Source organism: Rhyacophila brunnea, unplaced genomic scaffold (assembly GCF_057557595.1).
Source record: "Rhyacophila brunnea isolate RB1 unplaced genomic scaffold, BYU_Rbru_1.0 scaffold_213, whole genome shotgun sequence".
NCBI lineage: Eukaryota > Metazoa > Arthropoda > Insecta > Trichoptera > Rhyacophilidae > Rhyacophila > Rhyacophila brunnea.
In genome coordinates this window covers 25,304-35,410 of record NW_028232875.1, presented here as the reverse complement: position 1 = coordinate 35,410, position 10,107 = coordinate 25,304, and positions in this window count along the sequence as shown.

Sequence of the window (10,107 nt, the reverse complement as noted above, 5' to 3'; positions counted from 1 at the left end):
ATTTCTCCGGTAGAAGAAAAAATCAAATATTGTCTATATAAAATACTTGATAAGTGAAAACGCAGACGCAGAGAAGCAGAAATATTTTTTTGTTGCTAGAATATGTCGCAAAAATGTTTATTTTTAAGCACCTTTATTTTCTACCACTAAATGTATTCATCTTTTTAGTATCTGGATCGGCACCCAAGAATTTGTCGCACCAAATCGTAAAATGCAAAAATAAGCATCTACTCAAAACCTTACTATCTTTTTAAATAATTTTTTTTCTATGTCTTATAATACATATACAAAAACAAAACAAAAAACAATTCTTATTCAAAATTAATTGATTTTCATAACATATTTTTTCTATCAATCTGTACAAATATTTCTAAAACTTATAAGGGCTTAACATAAAATAAAATAGTTTTTTGGCTCTCCTGAACATTTCATGTTTTGGACTTGCATTCGTATGCTTCTCGGGTACAGATATGTTTACATCGTAGTCATTTAGGCTTTTAATAGAGAGATTTGGGGTTTTCCATTGAGGTAAAGAATTTGACTGCTAGTTATATGCCTAAGTCCCTGTGGAGGGTTGTGCCTCGAACGAAGTTAGGAGCCTTAGTGATTAATCTGTGGTTAATGTTTTGTGCTATCCGCAGTTTTTTAATAAGGTTGGAGCTACCGTGTGCCCAGATGGGGCAGGCGTAGGTCATGATTGGTCTGATTATTGCTCTGTAAAGAAGTAGTTTACGTCTGAAGGAGAGTTTGCTACGTTTTCCCATCATTGGGGTTAATCTGGCCTTGGCTATTCTGACTTCTCTGACCATGGGATTATATTTTGTGCATGTTGAGATTATATTATTTCTGTTTGAGAATATGGTGGCGCTAGTCGCACCATGTCGATATGTTGTTGGCGGCTAGTTGTACTAATTTTATGGCGTGGTTAAGGTTTATTGATCTAGCTAGTATTGCGGTGTCATCAACCTATTGGGCTACCATGGAAGATTTTTGTGAGCTATTTGAGGGGATGGGGATGTCTCTTGTGAACAGGTTATATAGCGTAGGAGCTAATTCTGAACCCTGGGGGACTCCAGCTTTGGCGGTCCGAATGGTGGAATTTATTCCATGGTATTTTACGGAGAACTGCCTTCTTGTGAGGAAGGAACTGAAGATTTTGATCATCTGGAGGTCTATTTCTGCTTTGGAAAGTTTGACAATTAGGCCCTCGATCCACACCTTGTCGAAGGCCTTCGATATGTCCAGGAACAGTACTATAGTGAATTTGTGATGGTTGAGTGCATCCTTAACGTACTCTGTGGTACGTAACAGCTGGTGGTTGATGGAGTGCCCTTGTCTGAATCCATGCTTTTCGTCCGGTATCAGGATTTTCTCGTATAATGTTTTTTAATCATGAGTTTATGGCTCTTTCTAGGATTTTGCTCATTATGGGGAGCAAGCTAATTAGCCTGTGGTTCTGTGGGAGTTCTGGGGGATAGATTCTTGCCTGGTTTGGGCAGGAGTATGATGTCAGCAATTTTCCATGCATCGGGGAAATATTGCTGTTCTAAACAGGCGTTTGAGTATGTTTGTTAGATACTCGACGCCTCTGTCTGGGAGCCTTTTTAGGGTAAGATTACTTATCCCATCATTGCCAGGTGCTTTATTAGATAGTCAGTTTAGTCTGTGGTGACGGCTATCAGTGGTGACGGCGGAGGACTAGGCGTGGCGGTTACTATTGAGCTGGGTTTACTGAGTATATCGGTGGTGCCGAGGCTACGGTCACTCGGACGGCTGCCGTGATGGCCGCACAATCCTGACACTGGGGACGAAACTTCTTTCAAACGATATTTACACCGAGATCCTGATCCTGTACCTGACGAACAGAAGTTGCCGTATCAAAGACTGCACACCCTAACTAAACTTACGGCAGAGATGTTAAATTTAACGAGACGGCAAAGAGAAACAAAGAATCGCATTCAAATTGCTAAAGTTCCCGAACACTCTCCCTTTGGAAAACTCTCCATAAAAACGTATGACAGGATCTTCATAGATATAGTATGAAACTGATACAGGCAACTGAAGAGGCGGGCAGAGGTTTAAACGTAAACAGATAACGGCTGGCAATATGGAGAAGGCAACTCGCAGCACTAAAAGCGCAAGATGGGAGACTGTTGTGAGGAGCTGGAAAAATGCCTCAATCCTCCTTAAGAAAGGGTGCCCTGAGAATCGGCCGATCAGTATGTAGCCAATTCTGTTATAATTAACAGTTCTGAAATAATGATTTATTAAACTATCATAAGATATATACACGCCATGGCAGTGGCGGCTCGATGACTTTCTAGGTCAGGGGGGGGAAAACTGCGGGCCGCATGTGGCCCGCCGGGTATTTTTTGCGGCCCACCATCATTAATTGTACTTCTGATTACGAATAACTTTTTTATATATATTTTTTTTAAATATTGACAATACATTAAAATTTGAAGAATATGTTGTTTTGTAAATAATGTATTATCTCAGTACGTCTTCCTTGCGTCTCGTCTCACACCATGTAACCACTATTTTCTATGTTGAACATCGTAACACATTTAAATACTTTTAACTCCGCTTTGCAAGAAAAAAAAATATATGATCATGATATGGTAAAAAGTTTGAATGGATTTCAATTAATTGACATTTTGAACTGACATTTTGAAATTGACAATTGAATTTCCTTCGCCAATTATCGAATAACAACGTGGTCCACTTTCCAACTTTGAAGTTGCTGAATATACCAGAATATAAATTTGAAGAATATGGTAAAATTATTAAAGCTCTGAATGACCATTTTTCACAAAGATTTGGTGACTTCCGAAAAATTGAGACAAGTTTAGAAAAACTTATATTAGACATTTTCACAACAATTTATAAATGATAAATATTTGTTTTTAACTGGCAGTTATACATTAAACAAACTTTTTTGTTGGCGATGCGTATTGTTTGGTAAAGAAAGTATGCGTGGAATTCTACTGCCATAAGTGATTTAAATAATTTGACAAATTCAGCGGTGAAACCTATGACCAGTGTGTCGTTGTCATTAGTGTGCACCTATTCATCAGTAGTAATATCGTAAGTATTATCTTCTCATTTCCCGTAAGTTACCTGACAAGTGTGCTCTTTTTCTCTGATCTCCACAGCTTACCTCTTCCCAAAAGTCACCCTTCGCCACTGTTAAATATACATACCTACGTACTTTCTCATATTATACATTATGTACCAAACTGCTTATAATAATATGATTTTATTAATAATAATAATTTTTTAGAATAAATAATATAATTATCAGAGTCATTACTTTAATCACATCTAAAAAGCATGCTTAAAAATATTAACTCAATTAATAGTAATGATTATTATAGACTTCCCCATTATCAGTTCTGAACAACGGCATACAGCGAGCTAGGGGTTATTTGATTCGCTCTCCAATATAATAATAATATACGCATGTATACTAACGCTAAAGCATTTACATCCTTTGTAGAATGAGATTTGTAACGCGGCGACGGGATGGAACCAAGTGACCCCAGTCAGCGAAAAATAGACACCATAGCTTAATTATTTTAATACCATCATTATGTTATTACATAATCTACAATCATTGCTTTATATTTTATTTGTATAATAAATATCTCTAAAATTGAGGCGGGTTTAGATGGATAAAATAAATTAAATAGTTCATTTAATCATGAAATTAAGTAAGTATAATATTATGGCAATGATAAAAATATCGGACGTATATTTTTGACATGATAACGGAGCTGCCCCTGCATCATGACAAATAAGGAACGGAAAAATATACACTATACACTGGCGTGTTGGATGAATGAGTTGTTACTAAGATCCCATGTTGAATTGAGATCAGCGATCCATTATTTCAGATGCAGAGATGATATACGAGTATTACCCAATAAGTTAGTTGTCAAAATATAAGTAGCTTTAGCTATGTGGGAGGCCAAGTAATATTCTGAATAATTCAACCGTGTTCATCCATTTATTAGTGATCTAAATCTTTTTAATTCATGTGTATTTAAGGTACCTGCATAAACATTGAGAAATAATAATCCATCTAGAAAAATCAAGATGTAGTAAATAAGAACTCTCACACTCGCATGCCATAATAATTAAAGTACCTGAAAATAAACGATTACTTAGGCACATGGCATGTAATCAAATAATAGCATGCATTTATATTTATAGTATCATAATAACGTACAAAAACACCAGGATATTGCCTTCATATAAATACTGTTTTTCGCAATAACACAATCCATCAAAAAAGTCAAAAAGTAAATAAAAGACAAGGATAGTGCAGAATAGCACTACCGAAAATGAAATTAGCAAGGACACAAACCTTTATCAATTCGAAGCTTATCCTTATTACTTCTTCGTAATCGACCACAAAATGTATGGATTTATATAAAACTGACCACTTACATACTCGTTAAATAACAATATTATAATTTATAATATTATACTGATTTCGTAAAATGTAGAACATAATATTATAGGAACTACCTAATTCTAATTTGGTAATATCTACGGAATACAGATGGCGCTGCGGACACAGATTGGAAGGCATGAGATAAAAGGTACCTACATTTTTTATAAATTGTACATGGTAATAGTATTTGGTGTCTTGGAAAATATTTCTATTAGATGACAATAGATATCACCCTCAGCTTTCAGAAAACCATTCAACAAAAATAATGTCTTACTGAAAAAAATACATCTTAATTATCTTATTATAAACAGAATAAGAAGTCAGGGCATCATCGATATGAAGTGTTTTTTGTAATTGTACTGGAAAAAAACAGCAATTTATTATTTTAGAGGCATTAAATCATTTTGATAAGTCCACTAATATAAACCCTATAAAATATTTATGAATTACTGACAACGAATGTCAGCACGCTTTGAAGAAAGCGTTTTCGGTGCGCTTCATCCGGTTCCGGACCGTTCGCTTTACACCTTTTCTTTCTTCTTCTTCAGTCTTGCGATGTTCTGTCTTGCATGTTCTTGTCTTGTATGTTCTATCTTGCATATTCTGTCTTGCGATGTTCTCTCTTGTATGCGTCTTGCATGTTCTGTCTCGAGTCCGTCTTGCGATGTTCTCTCTTGCATGTGTCTTGCATGTTCTGTCTTGAGAAGTTCCGTCTTTGCGATGTTCTGTTTTGCGACGTTCTGTCTGCGATGTTCTGGTTTAACCGTACAAACATGTTCATCAGATCTGGGTCGCTGTGAAAAAATTTATTATTAAAATAAAACGCATGTTTTTCGGCGAAAACAAAAATATTTATTAGATGACATATTGCCTGTCACCACGCTTTGAAAAAAGCGATTTCAATCGACATGTGTATCAGATCAGGGTTGCTGTGAAAAAATGTATTATTAAATAAAACACTTGTTTTTTGACAAAACTAAAAATATTTATTAGATGGCATATTGCCTGCCACCACGCTTTGAAAAAAGCGATTTCGATCCCCATTCGGTTATATCACAGACGACGCGCATCAGATCAGGGTTGCATCAAGGTTGCATCAGGGTCCCCTCCAGATTTCGATCCCCATTCCGTTCCATCACAGGCGACGCGCATCAGATCAGGATCGCATCAGGGTCTTGCGATGTTCTGGTTTAGCCGTACAAACATGTGCATCAGATCATGGTTGCTGTGAAAAAATTTATTATTACAATAAAACACATGTTTTTCGGCGAAACCAAAGTATTTATTAGATGGCATATTGCCTGCCACCACGCTTTGAAAAAAGCGATTTCGATCCCCATTCGGTTATATCACAGACGACGCGCATCAAATCAGGGTTGCATCAGGGTCCCCTCCAGATTTCGATTCCCATTCCGTTCCATCACAGGCGACGCGCATCAGATCAGGATCGCATCAGGGTCTTGCGACGTTCTGGTTTAGCCGTACAAACATGTGCATCAGATCATGGTTGCTGTGAAAAAATTTATTATTAAAATAAAACACATGTTTTTCGGCGAAACCAAAGTATTTATTAGATGGCATATTGCCTGCCACCACGCTTTGAAAAAAGCGATTTCGATCCCCATTCGGTTATATCACAGACGACGCGCATCAAATCAGGGTTGCATCAGGGTCCCCTCCAGATTTCGATCCCCATTCCGTTCCATCACAGGCGACGCGCATCAGATCAGGATCGCATCAGGGTCTTGCGACGTTCTGGTTTAGCCGTACAAACATGTGCATCAGATCATGGTTGCTGTGAAAAAATTTATTATTAAAATAAAACACATGTTTTTCGGCGAAACCAAAGTATTTATTAGATGGCATATTGCCTGCCACCACGCTTTGAAAAAAGCGATTTCGATCCCCATTCGGTTATATCACAGACGACGCGCATCAAATCAGGGTTGCATCAAGGTTGCATCAAGGTTGCATCAGGGTCCCCTCCAGATTTCGATCCCCATTCCGTTCCATCACAGGCGACGCGCATCAGATCAGGATCGCATCAGGGTCTTGCGATGTTCTGGTTTAGCCGTACAAACATGTGCATCGCAGACGACATCTGGAGAATCCTCTTCTTATCCAGATTGTATGCTATCAGTCCTGTCCCTCGTTTTCTATATGACAAAAATAAACATTGAAGGATCTTGCCCTTCGTTAGCCAGACGATGGTATGACAGTGATTATAGGAAGTGCTGTAGAAAAACAGGCGATTATGATATTATATACATCGAATATGATGATTGGATGCTGTGTATTGAATTTTTTGAGTTCCCACTGTGTCCAGAGAAACTGTATTTCATTAGTTTTAGCCGATTCATCACGCCACACACGTTCATTAAAATTACAAGTGTTTTTCTTCTACAATCGCACCAATTTCATAAACCATTCAGACTTCACTCGGTCACCATTCAATTTTCAATCATCCTTCGAGAATAGCTTCTACTTCAAAATACAATCTTCGAAGATACAGTAGAAACCGAAGTGAGAATGAAAATAAGTATGTCGTATCTTGCAAGTTGATAGTAAAATCAGCTGTTTTTCTTTTCTTCAGCAACCTGCATTAATCTATTTTTTTGGTACTTGTGTGGTATATCGATAATAATAATAAATTCTGTATTATGCGTCAATTACATTGAGCCGGCGTGTGGACCTACTGCGTCTGCGCAGTAGAGCGTAGTAGCGACCTCCCGGTTAAAAATGAACTACGTTCTGTCAAAATAGTCGCTAGCTTGTGGCTTCTCAGCGAATAGAAAGTTTTGTGTGTCATCATCATAATCGCAGTAGGTGAATCGCCCGATTTTAAATTTGCCAACAAACAGCTCGAAAAGTAGTTCAATGTAATTGACGCATTATAATGACTGTCTATAGAATAATTAATTTTAATTTTTTTAAGGCAAGGCTGGAATGATTGAGCACCGATCGTGGCAGCCTTCAAAGGTCAATATAACATACAAGTACTTATCTTTATATTTGGGCAATGATTTGATTACTTATATTTATGTAGGTGAATTGAATTTACATTATCGCGACAATATTATGTACTCGAGTACCTACATAAAATGCGTTGAATCGGAAAGCATAAACAAATGATTATGTAGCGAGCAAAATTAATTGTAGGTACAATGAGGGAATCCCAAGTCTGTTGGTAATATCATAGTCAGATACTTACTTTGGTTGAACGTAAATTGTACATATGTATTACATTTCACCATTTCACAGTTTGCCGTGAGGTTTTGTAGCGAAAGAGGATGGCCGTATAGCATTGAGATCAAACATTTGATACCTAATATTGCTGTCATTATTATCAGATAATTGATAGTCGGTAGGCACGGTACGACTTGATACGTTCACATTTCTGATACGGGCACCTACTTACAAATTTTCTACTTTTGAACCATTTAAAATTTTATATAATTAAAAAAGATGATTGGTGAACTGTGATATGGCAAACTGAATATGTACAATTTTCCAGATATGACTTACTTTATATGTGTTTGCTTTCGCTCATCTTAACTAATGTTGTCGATTCTTCGTGCACACAAATTTGCTAGACAACTATGCATTGAACGCTCAATGAATAAATCAATTGTTGTAGCATTAACAAAAGACTTGTTTTAAAACAATTGTAACGGAGTTGGAAAACGCGCATTTACAATTTTGCAGGTAACGTACAGCACTCAAAATGGAACATGTTACGAACCGGAGCGCTCAATAATTTTCAATAAATTTTGTGTAGGTATATTTTATAAAAATAACTTTAAATTTTTTTTATATGTCCTATCTAGCTCAGATGGTCAAGGTATTTTTTCCACGAGACGGAGCAATAATTTTGGAGATTTCATGAACCGGAACGGCGCTCCGGTCCATTTCTAGTCCTGGTAACGTAGAAATTCCACGAAACATCCTCCAATGAAAATCCACATGGGAATGGACACCTATTCGTCCTGTTCAGTAGACGGATTAACTTAAATTTAAGGGTAAGTATTAACATATCAATTTTGTCAATTCGCTTATTCAGACCGGGCGATGTCCTGCGGCGATAGAGGCAGGGATGGAAGATAGATCCGATTGTAAACGCACAAGTGTTCATCTGCTGATCCTTGGTATTGGACATAGATTAATAAGTATTACAATAAATTCTCCTACAAACCATTTTATAGTACCTATTTATTTCTGCGTAGAAACACTTGGCAATATTATATTTAATTCTACTTACATGTAAGTAGGTAGCTGGTAGTGGATGCACTGCATGCACAGGGGCGGAAACACTGGTCAAGAAGATTTAATATTTTCCTTTCATTTGTTTTCTTACCTTTATCTTGCAGTATGCTGATTGACTGCACTTTGCCTAAGTAAGGCATTTAATAACAAGGAATCTTACACTAAGGGCTTGCGCAGACAGAGCGCGGTCAGGCGGTCTGCGTTCCGCGTTCGGAGTTCGGCGTTCTTTGTACTGTATGGACTTCATACTGTATGGGTACACAGCCGGCGGTCAGACCGCGCCGGTCAATTGGAACGCCAGAGTTCTGGAGTTCTATGCCCGGAATCACAAAGAACGCCGTACCTCCCGTCCAGTCCCGTCATAGGAATTTGAGCAGTCACACAACATAGAGCGAAACCACACGGGGGAGTGAGTACGCAACAGCGGTGCTTTCTCACTTCCACTCGCAGTCGGAATATAGCGGTTTCACATTATGCAGCGCTTGTGTCAGTACAACGTTTGTAAACAAATGAAACGCTTATTGTTGACCGCCACCTGTCTGCTGTCCCTGAACGTTAGCGGTCAACGGTCGATTGAACGCAGAACTCAGACCGCTCTCTGTCTGCGCAAGCCCTAAAACTAAAATAGTATACCTACTGACTACACAGATAAGCAATGTGCCTTTTATCTCAAGCCTGATGCAATCTGATTTTGTGAAAACAAGTGGATAATAATTAATGTATTATTTAAAAAAAACATACCACAATATAAAAGTACTTACTTAATAACATCTAGTGCTTCGTTTCCTACATTAGCTTCAAAAGACATTTCGCATTTCCGATTCATTCAAGTATGGCCATCATCATTTATCAGGCCAGCGGTGACCCAATCGGTTCGCCTAACCCGAGCGATTTTTTTTTTCATAAGATGTGCTTACCGTCATTACTTGCATGAACATCACGTATCACGTACCATCGTGAAGGAAGAGGAAGACATCAACAGAAATCTTATTTAGACTCCACTACTTATTTTCAATCAATATCTACATCCGACGCTTTCAACGCGGGGAGTACTAATCTACCCCTATTATTCAGATTCGACCATAATAAAAAACGAAAATACGTATCTAGATAGATAAATATAGGTACTAAACGTTCGTGCCTACTAGGTACCTCTAATATAGGTAGGTAACTCAATCTCTTCCGCTTGCAAATAAAACATCGCCACATAGCTACATCATAATTTTTCGTTGTACCTATAAAGGTACCATCAATAATCATTAGTAATTTCCATGAATTAAGGTCAACACATTTAAAATAGGTGGGTAGAATAGTTTTGTATTGTGGTTTTGGTACGTACCTACGTAATTAGGGTACCAAAACTGGGAATTATAAGTACTCAGTGA